This window comes from Lactuca serriola, chromosome 8, assembly GCF_051521515.1.
Source record: "Lactuca serriola cultivar US96UC23 chromosome 8, Lser_US96UC23_V15, whole genome shotgun sequence".
In the NCBI taxonomy this organism is placed as follows: Eukaryota; Viridiplantae; Streptophyta; class Magnoliopsida; order Asterales; family Asteraceae; genus Lactuca; species Lactuca serriola.
Genome location: NC_136415.1, coordinates 47,731,420 through 47,749,316, shown reverse-complemented (window position 1 = coordinate 47,749,316; position 17,897 = coordinate 47,731,420). Strand labels below are relative to the sequence as shown.

At 34.3% G+C, this 17,897-nt stretch overlaps 1 long non-coding RNA gene across 10 annotated transcripts; it reads left to right on the top strand.

Moving 5' to 3' along the window:
* Positions 1–7,204: 7,204 nt before the first annotated feature.
* Positions 7,205–9,763, top strand: LOC145069456 (uncharacterized). Of its 10 annotated transcripts, none has more exons than XR_013689513.1 (5): positions 7,210–7,509; positions 7,607–7,806; positions 7,918–8,036; positions 8,220–8,382; positions 8,457–9,763. It is a non-coding gene; the product is annotated as an uncharacterized LOC145069456 (long non-coding RNA). The 10 variants fall into 10 exon arrangements; XR_013689512.1 differs by having other exon boundaries at positions 7,211–7,509; positions 7,918–7,953; XR_013689509.1 differs by having other exon boundaries at positions 7,205–7,509; positions 7,607–8,382; positions 8,457–9,429; positions 9,566–9,763.
* The last annotated feature ends 8,134 nt before the right edge of the window (positions 9,764–17,897 follow it).

Below are 17,897 nucleotides of genomic sequence, written 5' to 3'. Positions count from 1 at the left end.
CAAAAAAAAAATCTAGTTATATTCTTAGGTCAACTATTATATATACTATTTTTTTTTCTTTTAAAGTTGTGTCACTTGGAATTTGGCGATACCTTTTGCAATGAAAGGGGTCAATAAAAAGGTATAGGTGATAGGAATGCCAAAAATGAATGTTGTTCAAAATAAGTGGTGAACGTTTATGAGGATTCTCAGTATTTAGGGCTTGGGAAGTAACTAGGCCTTAAACACAAATATACGCATTGCGGTGCGGTGCGACATAATTGGTGAGTACAAATCGGGTTATTCCGTGTGATGTTAAGGAATTCAAAACCTAATAATCCATAAGGGAATTCTTTACAATGCGAAGTGAAGAATCAAACACATAATTTAGTTGCTAGACAAATCTGTAAGTAACATCAAGATAATCATCAATGCCTCTAAATGAGTTAAATAGTGTTTACTTAAAGTTTTTGTTTCCACATGCACACACTTCACTACATTTTACTATTCCCTTCTCAGATTCTCTATCCATGTGCACATACATCACTTTCAAAGTTAAATTATTTAGTGTTTGCACTTTTATACTTTCTGTTTAACTCTTGCCTTAGAATCTAGGTAAAGCAGCTAAGTAAGATAGAGAACATCACTTACTTGATCATGGAACATCCTTATCCAAGTGGAGCATCTTATGAGAATGGATCATCCTCTTCAAGAAAAACATATGTGTTTGTGTTGGTTTATGGAGCATTCTTGTATATTGTGAATAAAGTCAAGATCAAAAGCCTTATAGAACCATCTTGAAGCAACTTCATGCTCTTAGACCAACATGGAACAACTTCAGGAACATGGACCAAATTTGGAGCAACTGCATGCTCTTGAACCATCTTGAGGCATCTTGAACCATCTTCATCAGCTTGATCATCTTGATCATCTTGACCATCTTGAGGCATGTTGGACCATCTTCATCAACTTGATCATTTTGATCATCCTGACCATCTTGAGGCATCTTGGATCGTCTTCATCATCTCGATCAACTAGAAGTACCTCGGAGAAACTTCACCAACTTGAAAGATCTTGATCACTTGGACCGGCTTGGAGCATCTTCAGTCTTTTGGAGCATGTTCAAAAATGTTGGACCATGCTCAACAACATTGGAGCATGATCAAGAACATTGGCTCATTATCAACAACTTGAAGCATCTTCAGTCACTTGGTGCATTACGTCCATGTGGCTCATTAAGTCTACATAGAGCATAATAAATGTGCAATGTACGTTTCCAATAGGTCATACACGTTTTAATGAGCCATGCATGTTTCAAAGTAGGCCATGCACGTGTCACCTATGTCATGCACATTTCGAGTGGATCTTTCCTTAGGCGCCATGCACGTCTCAAAGATAACATCCATGCATGCACCACCTTTTCTTTCTTGATTCTCAAGGCATCATTCTCGCGCTCGTGACTCAAGTTGAAATTCTCATATTTATACTTGAGTACCATCCAAGACTTATGGACCCAAATGTTGGCCCATGAAAGCCCTATTTTGGCCCATTAAGAAAACCTAGAACCCTTCAACTATAAATACCTCACTTCTACTTCTCATTCTTGCTTTTTCACTCTCTCACAAATTCTTACTTCCATACTCGCTTGGAGCAACGACGCGTCGTGAGCAACAGTCGTGTATGCAACAGGCAACTTATGTTGGTGAGAAAGAAGTAGCCTTGGCACAACAACAAGTTTGGCTCAACAACAAACCCATTTTTGAAAAACCTCCCTTGAGCCACAAGTTTTTTGTTGCAAAACTCTAGTTTGGCTCAACTACCTCCTTATTTTCGAAAAACCCTCTTAAGCCATAAGTCTTCTTAAGTTGCAAACCCTAATTTGGCTCAACAACCATCCTATTTTCGAAAATCCCTTCTTGAGCCACAAGTTTTTCTCAAAACCCTAGTTTGGCTTAACAACCCTAGTTTGGCTCAACAAACCCTAATTGTGATCAACAAGGACTTCTTGTGCCCTCTTGACCCATTAGTGATCAACAAGGACTTCTTGTTCCCTCTTGAACCATTAGTGATCATCAAGGATTTCTTATACCCTCTTGAGCACTCCTTATTTTCGAAATCCTTCTTGAGCCATCACTAATTTCGAAACCCCTCTTGACCCATTAGTGATCAACAAGGACTTCTTGTGCCCTCTTGACCTATTAGTCATTATCAAGGATTTCTTATACCCTCTTGAGCACTCCTTATTTTCGAAATCCTTCTTGAGCCATCACTAATTTCAAAACCCCTATTGACCCATTAGTGATCATCAAGGATTTCATATACCCTCTTGAGCACTCCTTATTTTTGAAATCCTTCTTAATCCATCACTAATTTCGAAACCCCTCTTGACCCATTCATGATCAACAAGGTTTTTGTGCCCTCTTGAGCCATTCATGATCAACAAGGTTTTTATGCCCTCTTGAGCCATCAAGCAAATTTCGAAAACCTTCTTGACCCTAACCCTAATTTCGAAAAACCCTCTTGATCATCAACAACCTTATCTTGATCATCAAGCAAATTTCGAAATTCCTTCTTGACCAAACCCTAATTTTGAAAAACCCTCTTGATCATCAACAACCTTATCTTGATCATCAAGCAATTTTCGAAATTCCTTCTTGACCAAACCCTAATTTCGGAAATCCCTCTTGATCATCAATAACCTTATCTTGATCATCAAGGAAATTTCGAAATCCCTTCTTGAGCCATCCCATTTTCGAAATTCCCTCTTGATCATCAACAACCTTATCTTGATCATCAAGGAAATTTCGAAATCCCTTCTTGAGCCATCCCATTTTCAAAATTCCCTCTTGATCATCAACAACCTTATCTTGATCATCAAGGAAATTTTGAAATCCCTTCTAGAGCCATCCCATTTTCGAAATTCCCTCTTGATCATCAAAAACCTTGTCTTGATCATCAAGGAAATTTCGAAATCCCTTCTTGAGCAATCCCATTTTTGAAATTCCCTCTTGATCATCAACAACCTTATCTTGATCATCAAGGAAATTTCGAAATCCCTTCTTGAGCCATCCCATTTTCGAAATTCCCTCTTGATCATCAACAACCTTATCTTGATCATCAAGGAAATTTCGAAATCCCTTCTTGAGCCACACTCAAATTTCGAAACCCTACTTGAGCAATACTCAAATTTCGAAACCCTACTTGATCCACCCTCAAATTTCGAAACCCTACTTGAGCCACCTTCAAGTTTCGAAACCCTAGTGAAAATCAAAGTCTTGGAGCAACATCAATTGATCTCATCATCATCTCTTGAGTGAAGATCTCTCTTTTATTTTTCTTTCTTTTCTTCTTGAGCCAATTTTTATTTTCTTCTTGAGTCACCATCGAGCTATCTTGGAAAGCCAACGTGAAGTGCTCATGCACCTCAAGAACCCCCCCCCCCCCCCCCCCCCCAACAACATGTTGTGTAAAACCAAGGCTTCATAAAACTTTTTGTGACAAAATTTTTTTTTGGTGACACTTGAATGTTACATCCTTTTAATCATTTGTGGCGGTCCTGTTGTCACATAAGGGTTACACATAAGCATTCAAAACAAGGCTTCACAAACCTTTTGTGACAATCAAAATTTTTTTGTGACCCTTGCATGAAGCTTTTGTGACATTTTTGGTGTCACAAAAGGTAGATTCAAGTTGTGGTGTGATAAAAAAAAATCATACATTTTTTTGTGGTTCACAGCATACATGCACGATTTTTGTTTTTTTTTTTCTTTTATTTTATTCTATTTTATTTTATTTTATTTAAAAAAAAACAAATTTTTATTTCAATTTTGTTTATTACTATTTTTTATCTTTTTGTTTCTTTTATTTATTTATTTATTTTTTGGTTATCTCTTGGAGAAGGCATCAACAAACACTATCCTAGATTAAATTTCAAAATTTTATCGGGTTATTAGCGTTTATTTGTTATTCAAGGGATATCCATATTTTATTTCCAAACATATTTTGAAAATATCATTTATAATTAAAAAAAAGGTATTTTTTCTTTCAATTTTTTTTTGATATGTTATAGTCTTTTAAGGTCAAAACTTCACTGCTTTGTTTTATCATAACACTTATTGATATGATTCAACAAAATATCAAAGTTTTTTTTTTTTTTTTTTTAGTTTGTAGACAAAGATTAAGTTTTTCATTTTGTTCAATACTTGATTTTTTTTTTCTTCAAACTTCTTACTTAAATAAAACACAACTCGAGTTCACAAGTTATTCCTCTCTGTCACTTTACTTTCCTATCTTGACAAAACAAATTTTTGTCTAGATCACGCAAATTCGAACATATCTTTTTATTCAATTAAAAAATTCGATTGTCATGTTGACAGTTCATATTTTCTTTCACCAAAATTTTCAGGTTCGACGAACACATTTCTCGAATAATTTTTAAAGTTTTTTTTTGTGTATCTGTTTCAACAGAAAATTCCATTGAAGCAGAGGGGGAAAATGTTAAATCAATATTTTGCCTTTTGCACACTTTTTACAACTCCTTATTTCAGTAACCATCACATAGGGGGAAAGTGTTGGAAATATTTTTGATGTGATTGTCACTTGAAATGAGTTGAGTATTGATTTACATTTTCTAACAAACATTATCAGAATGTTTCAGGTTGGAAAGTTGTTGAAGATTCAACAAGTGTTTGAAGAATCAGATGTTGGAGCACTTGAAGCTTACATGGAGCACATGCTGTTGACATGGATCACTTGCTGAAAGTTAGTTGGATCATCATGATCTCAGATGGCATATCTAGATCATATGTGGAGCATCAAGACACTGATGGATCATTTGGAATATTGATGGCTCATCAGAAAATTGTTGACTCATCCACAACTCTATGGCTCAACAAGAGTTTATGGCTCAAAAAGAACACTTGGTGGCTCAACTCAAGTCAATGGATCAACATGATCACATTGATGGCTCAACAAGGTTGCACATGGCACATCATGTACAATGAAGTCACACCTAAATGCTCAAAGGAACATGAATTTCGTCCATGACCCATCATGAACATGTGGTGGTACATCTTCAAGTTCAAGTCACAGTCTAACACTCAAGTAACAACTCAACTTGGTCAACAACACTTCTGGAAGTTGATGACATCTAAGAAGACAATTTAGCAACATGATGCTCATGTTGCTCATCACTTTTTCAATGTCGATCAAGAAGGTTCAAGAGTTATGAAGACTCATAACTTGGATGGAACCCTAATGAAATACTAACAGAATTGGAATATTCCATCCATTCTCTGTTAAGTAGGGCAAAGGTGTCAAATGATGACTTAGTCATGATGATGTGTCAACACCTTATTGGTCAATCCATGTCATGGGCTTTTCCAAAGCCTATAAATAGGCCCTTTAGGATCCATTATAAAGTTGCTCTTTCTGGCTCTTCCTTGCTCATTTCAGATCATTCTGCACAATTGCTGTTTAGATTAGTCTTCAAAGAGCCATTTGAGTGTTTTAGCTTGTTTATCATTCAAACACTTGTAACTGAATCTTGATGAATATGAGACACTTTTGAATCATTGATATTGAACATATAAAAACATTTTTGTTATTATCTTGGTGATTTACAACACTTTATTTTCCGCATTACTTGACACTTGACGATTCTAAAACAGAGTTTCAGAATCGTCAAGTGTCAAGTAATGCGGAAAATAAAGTGTTGTGAATCACCAAGTTAATAACAAAAACTCGTCCCGAGGTTGCATCAGTTCAACATATTTAGTACAATTTATTATGCCGTAAATGTAGACCGATTAAACCTCCCCAAAATTATTCCAAACTTGTCCCGAGGTTGCCGTGAAATAATCAGCGTAGGCTTACTCTCTAATCCTAAGAAAAACTCAATGGAATCACGAATTCCGTACATTTCATCTAAATAGTTTTAATTTGAACAATATATTGATTTTGGGGATTATTAGCTGCTTATCCGGACTTTTAAACAAAATACACGTTATGCTTATTTTACGTTGTTGTTTGAAACCCTCCACTTTTTGAACCCTTTCCGATAATCAACCTCATGAGTAATCAATTGAACTCATTGCCAAAGTTCCATTTTCAAGGTTCACTAACATAATTAGCGTCGTCGGTTACACTTAATGGATCAACCCATACACTCCCGCTATCCAGGGGTCACATATTGTTTCACACAATGTCTTCAACTTGAACTTTTCTTCATATTTATCTTGATTGAGCATTCTTCAAGTTCTTTGATGGCTTCATCGGATTTGATCATCTTTGTATTTGAGTTGAGCTTGAATATATATACTTAGAAGTTCTTCAATGTCTTATGATGCTTTTTGGTTGTGTGAAAACAATAATAGTCCCCTCCCAACCCCAAAGGCGCAGGAGTAAGTAACACCAAGTACTCAGAGCATGATGACACATATTGTTCGGTTGGGTCCTCAATTGAAAGATCGTAGGCTCGAGCCAAAACCCTTCATTTTTCAAACACTTGGGTATTTCACATAACATTTTTTAAATAAATATAAATATTTCCCAACCAGATGAGCAACCCACAAAATCAATATTAAATATATATTATGAATCGATGTACGAAACTCATATCATTTTCCATCTTGATGAATTACATTCAAGATATAGAGAAGCTACAAACTCATCACACATTTCATAGTGACCAACTTTAAGATAAGATAATTAAAGATAGAGTTTAAGATAGCGGTACATTCATCCTAAGTCGATTATCCAAAAAAAAAAATTCTTCAAAGTTAATGTAAAAGAAATTGTAAACATTAACATTTGTCAAAATGTTAAACACTGTAGATAAGAGCACATCACACTACAGTGCATTTACACTGTAGCCTGTAGACTTTGTTCCACTTTCTACCGTACTCCTTGTTCCCCACTCACGTTCTCTCTCTCCAACACCCTGCTCCCGAGTTATAGCAAAGAAAAGAAGAGAAGAAAAAAGAAAGTAAGGAGAGAAAAAAAGAGAAATGAAAGGAAAAAGAAATTGTTATTTGTGCTCCCAAGTTGGAGAGAAATGAAAGGAAAGTTAAATATTTTATTCTCTCTTTTCAAATCTTTCCAAATAGGGAGGAAAGATAGGAAAAAAAGTTTTCCGCCCATTTCCTTCCACTTCCTTTTTTAATGAATCCACTTCCTTTTTTTCCTTTTTTAATGAAACTCGGAGCACCATTCTCTCTTGTTTTCCTCTCATTTCCTCTCTTTTCCTCCTATTTCTCGTTGAACTCGGGAGCGGGGTGCAAAGGAATTCATCAGTTCGCTTGAAAGCGCCTTCTCCTGTGCTCTCCCTTCCACACCATCCCTTCAAAACTTCTCACACGCTTCGTGAAAAATCTATCGGTTCTCACTCGAAGAACCTTGATCATCACCTCCACCACCAACATTGACGCGGTGGGTCTGGCGGCTACAGGCATCAGGAGTCATCAGATCAAGCGGGTAACTAAGCCCAAGGTCTTCAAATGTTCGTGAACAGGAACAAAACCCGGCTAATGAGTAACGTCTCTCTCTCTCTCTCTCACTGACTGTTCGCTTAGGGTCTTGATAAAAAGCTTGAATCTTATATTACATGATTGTTCTTTTTTTCTTTCAGATCCACGTACCTAACAAGGAACAAAACTCAATTTTCTTTTGTTCTTTGAGACCCACACAGGTAAAAATCCCTTAATTTTTTTAAATCAATGTTAGAAGTTGGTTTGCTAATCTATGTTGTTTTTCATTTTTGATTTTTGAGCTTGGATCTGGATGAAGATTAACAAGATCAGGAAAGAAGGGTTTTTCAATTTGGAGCAGGTAACAAGCAATTTCTTTTTCCAGATCTTTCAGTGAAATCTTGAAAAAAAATCGTTTTCTGCATCCTCAATTTCATCTCTTTTTTCATCATTGATTTTGGTTTTTGTTTAGGGATTTATAGCATATCTGGAAACCGTATTAATTCAGGTGAAAACATGTATATTTTAATGTAAACAATAACATGTTCAACTATATTTTCATCAGTGTTCAATCCTCCCCATACAATAGAGGTAATGTCCTGCATAGTCCATTCATTGTTATATCTCTTGCTTGACATTGTTATATCTCCTGCTTGACATGTGGATCTTTATGTTAGAACTTAGAACTCCTTTACAGTGTACTCAAATTATATTAAGTCTAGAAACTCTGAGGGTTTACATTCACTAAATACTAAATTATACTCTTAATTTCAGAATATAAGCCAGTAAGAAGATTGTGCAATTACATAACCCAGTTGTTCAAATTAATAACGACAAGATGATCCATTTAATGAAATTTACATGTTAAAGCACAATGCGTGTAGCTAATGGTGACTTCCAATTTGTGTGTAGAAGAAGTAGAAAAATGACTACCCAGGTTAGAAAACATACAACTTTTAAAGCATGTGGTACGATTGACCAAGATTCTGACAAAAAAAATTAACGTTTCAGGCCATAGTGGTTCGATCCTAACGAAATTGAAGGTGTATAGGAGCTAGAACAAGATCTGCTTCATTTGAACACCAAGTTTCAATCGTTTGCCATCTCCATCTAAAAAAAATCTCTTTTGATTTTGTTTCTATGATTTTATATAGGTTGCAGGTGGAGGGTCTTCTCTGGGATACCAGTTTATTGACGGTAAGAACGGATATTATTGTAAAATATGATAATCAGGTATTTATTTGCCATGGGTTTGTTTGGATTATATGTGTGGTCCAAAGAAAACTTAACATATTTCGAAATTAAGAATTGTAATATATGTTTGTTCCTAATTTCTCATAATGACAGTTACCATACCTATAATTTCTTTGGTTTGATTTTATGTTTTTCTTTCTGCAACAGAGACAATGTTAGTTTCATTTTTTTTTCTTAATTTTCTATCTACATATTTTCAAGTTTCATCCCGTTAGTAGACTAATTGTGGATGTGAAGGCGGGCAAGGTTCAATTTCATGTTTTTTTTTCTTAGTTTTCAATTTATTATCTTTGGCATTATAGCGAATGAGTAAGGCCATAACCATATGGTTCTCATTTCCTAGATTATCAATCATATATTAATATCGGTCCCGATCTTCACCCCTATTTAGGAGAAGGATTATATTTTCTAAGAGAGTTCTGCATTGATAAGTAAGTTCAACTAATTTATTGTGAAAGTTTGTTTGTTGATATTTTTATAAAGATACTCAAGCTTGATCAGTATGATAAGTGTGAATTACTTGGTCTTTTAGAAGTCCCCGTCTTTCCTAGCTGGAATAAATTACATATCTTTTCAATTATTCTGTTTTGTAAACAAGGCCTACAGTGAGTATATCCTATTCTATACCCTTTTTGAATTTTTGTTTTTGATGAAATGAAATTGTCCCCTGGTGTGGAGCATGGTCTTAGGCATCTAACGCATACTAAGATGCAAGTAGTCACGCCAACAAGTATGACGGTGGTTTGTTTTTCAATGAAGTTTTTAGATTATGGAAATTGAAAGTTTGTTTTTCAATGGATTGTTTATATTGCGGAAAATGAAAGTGAGAATATTCTGACGCATGCCCATGTTAATATTTGTTGCAGGATCCGTATATAGTGGAGGTGACTTCTACAAAAACATTCTGATGTCTTTATTGTTTGGAAAACACTTTCTTTGTAACATACTAATAACTCCATAACCAGCTTATCAATGTAAAACATTGATGTCATAAACTGCTGTAAATTGCAATGACCTAAATATTATATTATTCTTTCCCCAAATAAAATAGTTACATCCAATCACAGTAAGTGCTCAATCAAACCAACCTGCTGTCATAATGTCTTTTGGTTATAATAAAACAATAATATATTAATAGGTTTGAATTTAAAAAGTCTAATGCTATATTCATCGGGAGTTTCTAAGTCCAATGCCTAAATAGGAAAACAGAAATGCATTGCATAAATATGTTAGATTTTCAAACTCTAATGTCATAATAAGAAAAAAAAATGGAATTAATAAATCAAAATAACTTATTGTATCACAAACTTTATTGCTTTAAGTCCTACAGCAATGCGCGGCTTAAAAACCTCGTTAAAAATATGGAGGACGACACACCTGATGGTACTGATAGTAGATGCGGTTTTGATTTCCAAAACACTACTAGAATATATGCCTTTAATGATATGCAATTTACGACACGCACTGATTTATGTTACGCAAAAGAGAGTGACCTTAAAAGAGTGTTATCTCTTCAAAAAATTTAATAATTTACGTCACGCATTATTGTATGCCCTTAAATTAGTGTCTCAAGAAAAAAAAATTAAAAACACGGAGGATGCTTTATTTTAAACGCGCATCTTCTGTCGGTGTCGCTTTATAATTTTAATGAAAGGCCCGTTTATTAGACAGGGGGAACGAAATCCCCAAAATTTTGAAAACCCGCCTTCTACCTTCTTTCTTCTTTCTGTCTTTCATCTTCTTTCTCATCTCCAATTCGCTTCTCCGCTGCTCCTGACCGCCTTCTTATCGGTCTCATCTAACATCCCGTTCCTCACGTTTGCCGTTGAACACTGGTCCTTCCCCAACGACCATGCTCCTACCGAATGATCGTTTGTCCAAGCATGATCGGCAGTGTCTATTTACTTTTCTTCTCCTGTTAATTTATGCAACTCGAATCCTGGTTAAATCAAGTCCAAATTCTCTTTGTACCCTGAAGATGATGGCGCATTTGAAAGCTATTTTCTCCACCTTTGTATCATCAGTATTACAACCCTCTTGGGTATCACCCTGTCCTTTACCGTGTAGTGAAACATAGTGCGATGGCGATTCAAGAACCATCAAATCCTCTTTATCAAAATCACCACCCGAAGATTTATCAATATTGTTCATGAAACTCTTTAAAAGACTATCAGTGGATATAATGCCAAAATCACCGATTATTGGATGATTGTGATTTGTCTCTTTAGGGTTTTTTCAGAAGAGACTGGAGATCGTATACTATCAGAAAGATCAGAGCTTTTTGATGATGATAAATCGGACCCATCCACACTCATTCTACAATCTACTAAAGTTGTCTTTTTAGGTTTTTTTTAGGTTGATGAGGATAAATCGGACCCATCCACACTCATTCTACTATCTACTAAAGTTGAACTTCTTTCATTCTGCTGATATTCTTAGTAAAGAACCAGAGCACGAAACCTTTGTAAGGCTGAGAATCAGCCCATCTGGTAATCATCTCTCTCTCTCTCTCTCTCTCTCTCTCTCGTTATGCAATTTCATCTACACAGAAACACATACACACACCAGTATATGAAAAATGAATAATCTTCAACAACTGCTCTTATTGCAGTGACACCATCTTCGGATGAAGCAGAGGTTTACAGAGCATTACATGGCTGTCTTGAAATGCAAAAGAGCTATGTGTTTAGAGAAAGCATCTCCCCATGGAAGAAACAAGTTATATTTGATCATAGTACTCCAAAGCGTAATCCAAATCCTTTTGAGTATACCCCTGAGACAAAATATGATGTACGTTTGAAGTTTTTGACACAAGTTTGTACTTGATGCTTATTTTCTTGAATCATGATTTGATATTCAATTTCTTGCAGTATTATATAGTGTATGGTATGGTTGCCTAGTTAAAGGCGGAATCATAAACCTATGAATTTGATCCTTGCATCAACTAATAATGTACGATTTGATTGTGGATCTAAAACCAAGTTAGGAACAATTTGATGAGATTCCAATACAATGTCTAATATCGATTGGACAAATCTGTTGCCTCAAATCATTAGTTCTGCAACTATTATGTATGTATGTAACAGATGTGCTGTATGTATTTTGTAGGTTAAATAATGAAGAAAACAATCAAGAGAAGATGATTTTATTGGGGAAAGATTTTGATGTTCCTTATCTTTCTCCTCCCAATGCTGCTATTCCCACTCTGTATGTATTTCCTTCTATTTCTATATATAAAATAAATTCCCTATCTAGCAACTTCCAATAAAGTGTAAAATCATTGATCTTTATTGGTGTACTATTATTGCAAGGTTTATGAACTAGGTTGGAACTGGGATGAATACCTTCTATTAGCCCAAGGCTCTTTAGTTGGACACCTTCTAGGATGTGGGTTTCAACTCACTGGAGGATACTTTAGGCATCCACGTGATATAATAATATTAGACTACTAGTAAATACAACTTTGACTTTTTTGGTCATGGTCAAACCTAATATTTTTTATATTATTCTGTGATTGCAGGAGATAAATATAGAGACATGCCTTTTGAGAAGCTTCTAGATTTGTCCCTTCCTTTTAGCGAAATTAGTTATGATGGGAAAGTGTGTGTAGCAAAGGCATAAGGGAGTGGTGGGGTGTTAAATTTCAGTGCTTGTGCTCAACAACTTCTTTATAGATGATTTTTTGTTCCCTGCGTATAGATGATTTTTGTCCCAAAAAGTTATCTCTTACAGCTTTGGTTTTTGTCCCTGTTCCAAGAAAATGACTGTATACGGGGCCAAAATTTTAAAAATCAGCTATATTCAGGGACAATAAATAGTCATTTTACTCGGATATAAATGTGTTGAACGAGCTAAGGCTGTTGAATTTTTGGTGACAATTCTGTAGAGTAACTCAAGCATTAATTTATTGCACTTTAAGTTAACATTGGTTAGTTTAGATTCACCTGGTCTGCAGGTATATTTCCTTTGAATCAATCATTTTATTAGTTGTTTTATGGATTTGGATTTGCTGATTAATAAGTTTTGTTGACAGGTTCGTGATCCCAATGGTAGATGGTATGTAGCAGACATTGTTTCAAATTATGGGGATCCTTTATTATTAACAGGGAAAGCACTTAGCCATGCGACAGTTGGCCTCAAGCATGCTGCTTCATATAGGGCTGCAACAGACCATATTTTTGCTGGAAGGTATGTAGATTCATCTTAAACCATAGTATTACATCATTATAATTTATAATTTATAAAATAAAATGTGTTTTTTTTTTTTTTTTTTTTTTTTTTTTTTTTTTTAAATATGTCATCGTTAGCATTTCGGCTGGTGCCACAAGGGAATTCCATATTAGACTGTTCTCCCATTAGGGAAGCTGGGCATGTCATCCCTCAAAGCTATGTCCCAATCTCTATAAGCCAGTTTATGGATGATCTTTCTGCTGATGAAGACATACCTTATAATGGAACTGATAATGTTTTTGTAATCCAATCTTTTTTTTTATAAAATGTCAAATTCTATTATAATAATTATTACCCATTTGCAAATTTTATATTGTTTTTGTATAAATCTGGATGCACAGGCGGCTTGGAAGTTTTCGAATAAAGAACAGTCATTGAGAAGTGTTCTATTAGATTCATTGTCGTAAGCTGTTTCATTATTACAAAACTATTGAGTTTTATAAAATATAATGGATTGGATTGGATTTTAATTTATTTTGATATTTTATTGATTTAGTGGTGCATTTCTTGAATATGTTATGCTTTTTCCTTGTGGGCATTCATTTGGTGGCATGATGCTTAAGAGGGTGATAGAAAGGAGGCATGAATGATTTCAGGTAAATATTCATTTTGTGGCAGATGGGTATATATTATATAATCAAAACACTATAATTATAAATATATATTTTTTTTTTACAAAAATAAATTATTTGAGTTAAATAATTATCAAGTATATCATATTTTGTAATGATCTTTTAGAAATAATAAATAATTATTGAGATTTTTTTTAAATTTGTTGAAGGTACGATACCTGCTAAACTGTTGTTGCAGTTGACATCAGCGTTTCATGAGGGTGGTTTGTGTGACAGAAGTGGGAGATTTTTTTATAAAGATCATATTAGTAAAATCAATGTTCCTGTGTTGGCCATTGCAGGGGATCGAGATGCAATATGCCCCCTGAAGCTATACAAGGTAAGTTGTATATATGTTTATTTAGTTCTTCACACTGATGTCATTTGAGTTTAGATTGGACTTTGTTCTTTTCCAATTTGGTTGGTAGTATCTTGCTTTTCAATTTGTGCTTTTCAGTCAACCAAAAGAGCTGGATTAGTGAAAAGAGACATTAAGGACCCTGAATCTATTGCAGATAAATGTAAAGGATGGGATTAATGGCTCTCATTCCTTCTGATACTCTTTGATTCAACAAGGACAAGTTAGTTTTTTTTCTTGTTAGATGAATAATGAATATTAACATCATATCATGCATTGCTTGAAATCATCTAAACATCAAAAGTGGTTTTATACTGTTATGGCTAATTCTAATCTTTTTTGCTTTCATCTTTCAGGAGTATAAAAATGGCAATCGTGCATGATATTGCAGAGAATGTACTATATATTATCCCAAACTCCTAAACTTTTTCTTCTTTATTGCTTCTATTTTGCTTTCATCTGAATACACTTTGTGTTGTTATCATTCAATCTTCATAATTTTATGTTGGAATCGTTGATTGAAATTGAAGAAAATGATTCAATTTTGGGTGAGGTTCAATCTTGTTCCTAAAAACTTATGAGACTTTTTTACGGACAAAAATACCCATGTGTGCCTAATATTAGAGCCAAGCTGTTAGTCCTTCAAATCACGAGTGAAGCAATTCTATCCAGCTACTCGGACCCTTCTTCTCTTCTACAATCACAGGTTCGATTTACACTTGCATGCAGGTTATAAAAGTTATATAACATTATAATCAATGATCTTAATACAAACTCATGTAGCTTCTGTGTGCACTGGAATTACCCATTATAGCTATGAGTAACCTCTTGAATTATAAAGCCATGACGCGATTTTATACAATGTCATTGTCCACAGTCCATACACACTAAAGAATCTGGGATTTAAACTCAGATTAAACATATTTTAAAAAATACTGGTCAACTAGGGGTTGATTTACAAATTTTACGATGATTTCTGAAATGTAGGTAAAGTAAGTTGAACCTTAATAAGTATGAAACAGAAAAAGATACGGATGCCATTAATAAGTATGAAAAGGTTTGACTTCATGACTTCATGATGATTTCTTTTTTTATTATATATATATATATATATATATATATATATATATATATATATATATATATATATATATATATATATATATATATATAGGATATAGATCCGGTAAGAAATTTTTTTTGGTAGGAAGGTAAGATTTTTTTTTTCTACATATTTTTTTGACGAACAAAAGAAATGAATCACTAGATGATTCACAAGAAAAAATTCCCAAAAAAACATCTTTATGATTCATTTTTAAGTAAATTAAGAAAAAATTCACTTTTGTGACAATTTTAGTGAATAACAACAAAATCATTGTATAAATGAATCATCGAGATATTTTTTTTGAGGATTTTTTCTTGTGAATCATCTAATGATTCATTTTGTTTGTTCGCGAAAAAAATATGTAAAAAAAAACTTCTTACCTTCTTACCAAAAATTTCCTTCTTATTTGATCTTGATTATATATATATATACATATATATATATATATATATATATATATATATATATATATATATATATATATATATATATATATATATATATATATGTGTGTGTGTGTGTGTGTGTGTGTGTGTGTTGCTATTCATTTTTTAATCAATTCATATGGTATCTTGTAGCAACTATACAAAGAGCCTTTGGTTGCACAGGAGGAAGCCCATTTGGCTCATCAACAACTTACCTCTTCAATGGTAATAGTGGAGAAATTTTGAATACTAACAACATACAATAACAATCTTAACATACGACTCATGTAATGCCATGTAGGATGAAGACTCTGAAGCATTGGCAATGTTATCAACAGACACCCAAGAAATCACATTTGAGATTCAACAATATATATATTCTCATATGTATCTTGTTGACATGAAGTGTTCTTTGACATATAATGTTAGGTAACTTGTTTAACATGTGATATTTTTTTGAAATGAATTATTGTTCTTATGTATGGTATTTTATTTTGTATTATGATAATTTCAATCTGTTGTTTAATTTGAAAATTAGTAATTCTATAAACAAATATACATATTTTTAAAACATTTAAAATTATGACACGTAAATGCGTGTCGTCTTTCTTTATGACAGGGGATTCCTTGATACGCATTGTGTGTCATAAACACGCGCGTCGTAAGGTTACGACACGCAAATGTGTGTCGTCTTCCTTTATGACAGGTCCTTCCTTGATACGCACTGCATGTCATAACTGCGCGTCGTAAAAGCGTGTCATAAATGCGTGTCGTAAATGCGCGTCGTCTCTCATTATGACAGGCCTTCCTTGACACGCATTTGCGCATCGTCTGAGCGTTTTATGACGCGCATTGCGCGTCGTAAAAGGCTGTTTTTCTAGTAGTGAAAAAAACTTCACTAGTTGGAGGTATTTTCATAATGTTTCGTTATGCTCAAATAAACATCAAATAATTATTTTTTAAAAAAATCACTTTTTGTTCAATCTTCCATCTTTTCTTGTGTACACCCCCTCCCCAACTTTAAGTCTTGCATCAACCTCGATGCATCAAAAGATAAATTCCTAAAATAATAAAAGAAACCAACTACAAGCACACAAATCAAATCAAATAAAAATAAACTACACTAGCTAGCCCTCAATTTCGCCGGGGTCCACGATTGCACTTGGCACGTGCAACAAGCCTTTTAAACCCCTAGGTTACCCCTAGTGGACGAGTGAAGTCTCGTGAGGGTTTGCAGTGAACTTACCCACAAACTTCCATAATTACCAAGTTTAACGTCATTAGCGGGATGGGTTAGCTGGAGCGATGACCATGGAGGCTCATATATTCGTGGACTTTTTTAAAAGTTAACCATGAGGTCATTTATCTTATTTTTACTAACTGGAGGTAAGCATGTTAATAAATCAGTCTCCTTAGTTTCATTGATGAACCCATATTCTTTTGTTTTACCTGGATCGTATGGAATTCCTTCCTTCACCATGTGGAATCCTAACCTTTTATCTTCTATCCTTCTACGAGAATGTTTAAACCTTGTTTTAAAGAACCATATATAAATTTTCTTTCGGGTAAAGTTCTTTAGTAGAGGCTTGATATCATGGAATACTTTAATTTTCAATTTGCAGGAACATGTTGTATAATGCTTTTAGTTCCATAACTTTCTTTCCAGGAGCTGACTCCCACTACTATCCAATGATGTTGACTTGTTACATAAGAAAATTTTCCCCAAATTGAGGGTGGTGTGAGAGAGCATATTTGTGGTATGCTCATAGACATTATCATGATTCATATTGATCACAGATAGTTCCCCACTGATTGGAGGACCATTAGTAGGTCCAAATAATTGGAGTCTCAATTTATGTTTTTTGAATATCATATCAATTGCACCTTCGCGGCAACTAATCTGAGCATAGATGGTTGCCAAAAAGGGTAGATCAATGATTACATTTTTGTGTTCGTATTTGGAAATTTTTTTAGAATCTATTGCAACAAGAAGTTGTATTTCGGGGTTTTTCAAAATTGTTGGGTAAGGGGTGGTATTAGCCTTCACAAACCCCTCCCCAACTTTGGACTCTTCCAACTCATGAAACTCTTCATTATACTTTTCAAATTAAATTACAGCTTCTTTAATTTCGAACATCCTTTGGGTATCATTATCATTTAAGGTACATCATCCTCCACTACAACCTCAAGATTGGGTGGTGTAGGATTATGCACAACTTTGTCATTGCATAGAAAACTTACCTCATTTACTTGGGTAGTGTTCAAAGGTTTGCCTGGTGGTTGTTGCTTTAGCTGCTCCGTTATTCGTTCTAGTTGATCTTCAATTGTCGAAATTGATTTGGATTTGTCTTCCTCCTTGTTAAAGATTTCATTCAACATGTCCAACATTTGATCCAACTTCTTGCTAAATAAAGATTTTTCTGATTCTTGGTCGTCTGGGAAATAATATGGTTCATGGTGTTGGTTTTG